Source organism: Anneissia japonica, unplaced genomic scaffold, assembly GCF_011630105.1.
Source record: "Anneissia japonica isolate Jap-2015-1 unplaced genomic scaffold, ASM1163010v1 scaffold7028_len109220_cov148, whole genome shotgun sequence".
NCBI classification, from domain to species: Eukaryota; Metazoa; Echinodermata; class Crinoidea; order Comatulida; family Comatulidae; genus Anneissia; species Anneissia japonica.
In genome coordinates this window covers 79,755-85,972 of record NW_022705303.1, presented here as the reverse complement: position 1 = coordinate 85,972, position 6,218 = coordinate 79,755, and positions in this window count along the sequence as shown.

Below are 6,218 nucleotides of genomic sequence, written 5' to 3'. Positions count from 1 at the left end.
GAAGTAAAAAAAAAATTAAATTTAAGGGCATTTGTGTGAGCAAATGTTGAAAGTCAATACCTGCATAAAAATGAGCACTCCACATATTGTTATTTAAAAAGTTGATACAATTGATAAGATAGTTCATCTCATCTACGGTAGAGCGTGATACACAATTTATTTATGCCACAGACCAAATTCGACATATTAAGTTAATTCATCCATAACAGTCTTTTTTTTTTCCACAAGTTCTGCAGTATCTCAAAAGATAATCAAAAGCATATTGTACCTTTTGTGTGAATATTTACAATCATTGTTATTCATATTGTAATACGATGGTGCTTGCGTCAGGTGGAAATTTTATAGGAATGTTTTGCCCAACCCAAAAAAAAAAAATCATTCTTATTAAATTTCCTGATTCATTGCAATACTGTGAAACACTAAGCATCAACCTGTGGTCTGGTGGTTAACACACCAGGCTAGTTATTATCAGAAAGTCGTGTGTTCAATTTCCACTTGAATCACTTGCAAGAATTATTTTAACTAGTATATTGGAACATAAATTGTGAATTCAGTACGATAACGTGTCAGGTAGGACTTCTTTTTCTTCTTGTAAGCTTTCTCCCTCCGTAAACCTATCATTTGTTGTTATTCATCCATGTTCATTTTCTGCACTGCTCTTTATTCAGGATGGATTAAGCATTTTTCAGTTATTAAGTCATTTTTTCAGTTATGATGCTAACGTTGGTGTCCAGTTAGATTATTTTAAACCTTGGTGCTATTTTCTCTCACTCTATAGCATTTAGAAGGTCCTAATGTTTTCTTGAGTCATACCCAGTGGCGTAATGATGGGGCCAGGGGCCCTGAAACTGGGGGCCCTTTTTGGGTCCCAGTCACCAATTCCATCGTGGGATTAGTTGTGTATTGTTATTCTAAATTTTTTAACGACGAATAAATGATATAATATGCAGAAAACTGAGGCCAGGGAGGGACTTTCACAGTTGGAGAGTTTATTTTTTAGACAAATCTGGAGTCCTTTTTGTTGGTCAGGGTACTAGATCAAGGAACCTATGGGTATGGTCCCTTTGGGGCCCCTAGAATTCGGGGGCCCTGCGAACCGCCGCATGAGAGCGCGTAGGCGTTACGCTACTGCTCATACCGATAAGACATGATGCCCTGTCAAGTTCTACTTTAAAAAAATCTTTCTATATAACATAAGGGATCCTCGTGAACATCCACAGGCGACAAAGTCAGCCATGAGGTGGTGATTGGTGTTGTGCGAACTTTTAAAATAAAAAAACACAACACCTGATAGGTCTGCCCACGGAGGTAACTCCATGACTTGTCTTTGATACACCAACAACAATTGACTGATTAATTAAAACTTTATTTCTTTTTTCCCATTTCTGTATTTGTCTTAAAAACATTAACACTCACAAGAATAAAAACAGTTTGCTTACTTTACTGACATTTCCTTTAAAAAAATTTTAAGAACAATATTATGATTCAAATAGGCAAAAATTTGCTTTTAAATGCACTTTATTCCAGTTTCCAAAGAACGTTTAAAAGAACACAAGGGTACGCTCTATTCCTCTTAAATGTATTATCATGTTGAAAATAACATATAACTCAGAATGTTTTTATACGATACTCTATGATAAAAAATGGTAAAAATGTCAGATTAATAGAGGACTTGCTTTATTATACAGAAAGTCATGGTGTTGAAGGAGCAATTGTTGTCTTCAATTTTAAAAATTCGATAATTAGAGAGTTTATATTTGAAGTGCTTAAATCTTTTAACTTTGGAAATTCTTTTCGAAATTGGGTTTAAGTTTTGTATAAAAATGTAAACTGTGTTACAATAAATAGCGGATGGGTTTCTGAAAACTTTGAGATAGAAAGAGGAATTCGACAAGGCTGTCCTCTGTCGGCTCTCCTTTTTATTCTTGTAGTTGAGACAATGGCCGCTAACATAAGAAACAGTAATGTATACAAAGGAATTAAAATCCCGTATGAAGAACGTATATAGAAGCTAGGATTAGTCAACTAGCTGACGACACAGTACTATACATTAGGGATGAAAATAAACTGCAATCGGCTGTTAACATTTATTGACCTTTTTTGTATAACGTCTGGTATGGAGTTGAATAGATACAAAACAAAAGCTTTTTGGATCGGTGCATGGAAAGAAAGAGAGTATGAACCATTAGGTTTAAGTTGGGTAAAACATCCGATCAAAGTGTTAGGAATTTACGTAGGGTATATCTCTGAACTTTGTTCCAGTCAAAACTGGGATGACAAATTAATTTAATTTGCAAAGTAATTGTGTCACAAAGTCTTGCCTTATCAAAGCTAATATATGCGGCTAATATTATACACGTACCAAAATACGTCATAAGCAAATTTAACATTTTGATATACAATTTCATTTGGAATAAAAGCCATTCCAAAGCATTGGAAAGACATTATAAAAAAAACCCAAATAATATTGAAAAATATGAAGATGTTGATGTTATTAGCACTAAGTATATAAATGTTAACACTAAATTTATAATATATTCATGTTTTGTAAATGAAAAGTTTGTAGTACCCATTGGTCAAAGAAAATGGGAAAAGTATTTTAGTGATGAAAATATTGATTGGATATCTTGCTGGCTACATAAAATTTGTAAAATGAAAGACAAAAAACTTGCGCAATTTAATTACAAAATGCTACATTGAATATTGCCTACTAATAAAAGACTTTATGTCTAGAAAATAAAAGAGACAGAAATTTGCTGTAAATTTGGAATTGTTGAAGATGAAAATCACATGTTTTTTAGTTGTAGATTTATCTTTCTGGAAAAAAGTCAGCAGTATTCTTAGAGCCATGGGGCAACACGGTGTATCTTTCAAAAAACTTGTGCTTGGATCAGGAGATGTAGTATCCGACTACATTTACTCTTCAGCTGCATACACAATCTACAAAAATAGGATTTTATCTGCTCTGAACAAACCAAATACTAAATGTTTTTGGATCTCCTTTAAATACTCTGTATTATTAAAAATAAAATGTGAAATTTTCATAAACAAAATGTAAGGGATAAAAGAATATGGAAAAAAGTGCAGAATACTACCGTATCTTAAAAGTTATAATGGGTATTGTTGTGTGCATGTATAGAGTAGTACCCAAAACGATCAAATGATACATCACGTACACATAATTTGTTTGTTTAATTTATACTCATGTGTCCCTTATTGTACTGTATTGACTTTATCTTAGAACAAAAAAAGCAAACCATGAAAAATAAATACCGTATAATATAAATATTATTATTTACCGGACATAACTGATAGAATAAAAAATCGAACGTGTTTGATGTATAAAAGATCGTTTAATGACAATTTATGGGTTATATCTTCTGTGTAATGGCCTGAGTTCTAAATTTAACTTTAATTAAAATATAAAACATAAACAAATACGATTGAAATTATTACAGTTAAATATTTTTGTAAAGTTGTTAATAATGTAATGTAACCATAATTGATTTACTGTTTTTCATTTGTTTGATTGTTGGGGTAATGCTTGTTTCATCAGCCTCTGATTTGAAAACGTTTCGTCATATTATATTATTGATTTGCCTATTAAATACATGAAATGAAGCTGGGATGCTCACACACAAGAAAAAAAATGCATATATCAGAAAAATATGATGTGACATATTTCATAATTCATGATGGAGTGTACGCATGAGGTGACACAACTTTACATGTATTTCATGATACCATGGTTTGAACGTCCGTTCATAAGAATTCTTTTGGAAGCATGAACACAAGGGGTGTAATTTTATTTAAACAGAAATAAAAGAAATGTAAATATATGAATATACCTAATGTGATGTCTAAAATTCATGATGTCCACAAAAATTATTACAAATTAAACGTCGGTACTTTATGGGCCGATTTTATGTTTTAAAAAAAACAAACAAAAGAAAACAAAAAATGTAATTGCAAATAGATGATATTCATAACTTGTATCATGATTGAGTGACCGAATTCTGCTAAAAGATTTGCGCATCGTGAAATTGTCAAAAGGACCGAAAAAATGAAAAATGTAACTGTTGTAAATATGAGGATACTCAATGAGTTTCATATTTATTCACTTTAGGAAATATAGATATGTATAAAACAGAAAATTATTGAAAAAAAAAACAATGGAAAATAAAGGTGGGTTATCCCCACAAAAGAGAAAAAAAAATCTATGACAATGCAGTAATCGCCCAAAATACGCATTTTGCCACTGTGTTACATTTATTTGTATCAAACAGTTTATACTGTATTATCATAGGTAAATTTTCCATACGATTAATATCGTAACGGCAAGGTACTATGTTTGGTCTACTGGATTTTGTGCTTCAAACAGGTCATTCCATTCTTGAATGTGTGTACATGTATCAAAAGTTATATAATATTGAAAAATATCTCATTATTTATATTTTACATATGTTTGAAATACATTGTGGGCACTAATTTTCAGCGTTGAAGTTGCCGGATTAGTTTTGACATAACAATTCTTTGCTAAAAAAACACTTTTACCATGAAAGGGCTTCTTTGAATGAAATGAGCCGTTCGAAGCTCTCTTGTAGATCAAAGTCATGCAAGGTGTGTTACTTTTGTGTCAAATTTTCGTGTTTCGTGTGTTTTTTTTTTTTGTTTTTTTTTTGTTTTTTTTTTGCAAAATATCTCAAAACGGCAGCACAGAGCTAAATGAAAATTACAGGGAGAGGTTGGTATGACCCCAGGCGCGGATCCAGACCTTCGCTCAGTTCGCCCAGGCGAAGGTCAGGGTGAGAAATAAAAATAAAATGTTGACCATTTTTCCAACAATCATACTTACTTTGCTTGACACTTATTTTGAACATTACCATTAGGACAATGTTTAAATCTACACTAGCCCAGGGACGTAGCCAGGATTTTTGAAAAGGTGGGAGCCGTTATACGAGGTACGGTACATAGTACCGAGTGGGTGTGGGGTAACCCCCTCTCTACGGCTGGGATCAAGGGGAGGGGGATCACACTCTGAACATTGTTAGGGCGGTTTTGAGGGGAGAAAAATTGCAATAGACACATCTTAATGTGACTAAGAACACAAAAGGGCTGTACACTCGCATTTCCAGGTTTCGAGAAAAAGGGCCAAATAGACAATTAACATGTAATTTGAGCAAAATATGATTATGTCATAAATATAAAGTATTACCTTTAATATTAATATTTTTATAGTTTCGGTTCAATATTTTAACTCTAAACCCCAAAAAGTAGTAATTTTTTTAAGGCCATTCTACGAGAAACGTATATAAATTCAACAACTTTCAAACCGCCATATTCGCTTCCAAACAACTTATTCACCTACACAAAATTCAGGCCCCCAACTAGATAAATGATAACTATCGGATAATATTACGTTTAATAGTACTCGTATGCTATGTATGTGATTTCAGAACAAACAAACAGTACCGGTATAGTTATAAAATAGTAGAAAGGTTAGACTTACTGATAACATTTTGGTTCTTTGTAGTGAAGTAAATCTAAAACGTATTAATGAAGTCATTCAAAAGCGTGTTAAAAAATAGTTGAACAAACTTTAAAGTATGTATGTTCCGAACGTATTTGTAGTGCATCGTACTGTGGTACAAAGCACATACGTAAATGTATACCTAACTGAAGGAAATAGATTTGAATTATTTCAAAGAATACTAAACTGTTTCATGAGCTGTTGGAAAAGATTTGGAAAACATGGAGGTATAAAAATAGAAAACAATCCTCTTGCCCTCTGGCAGTGAAGCGGATCAGAGATGATGTAGATTGCAGTTGAGTACATGTTAAGAGACTAGTTGTGGTTATTGAAACTTTTAAAAATATTGACGCCAACAGAATAATCATCTGCACTATTTTCAGCGATGTGAAACTAAAACGTATTGATGAAGTATATTTACACAACGTCATTCAAATCATGTACAAAACAGCTTTAGTGAACCAAACAATAACTAAACGTGTGTGTCGACATTACAATTGCTTTAAAAATATATCTTCAAAAGTAATTTTCTGGAGCATAGCACCATGGCACGGACTATCTTTTGTACTAAATATTGTTTCTTTTGTCTGTCATATTTTCGACTTCTTGTGGAGGGGCGTCATGAGCGTTTTCTTTAAACGGATACCGGCGCTTTAAAAGTTTTCATTATTATTATTAAATGAAGAAA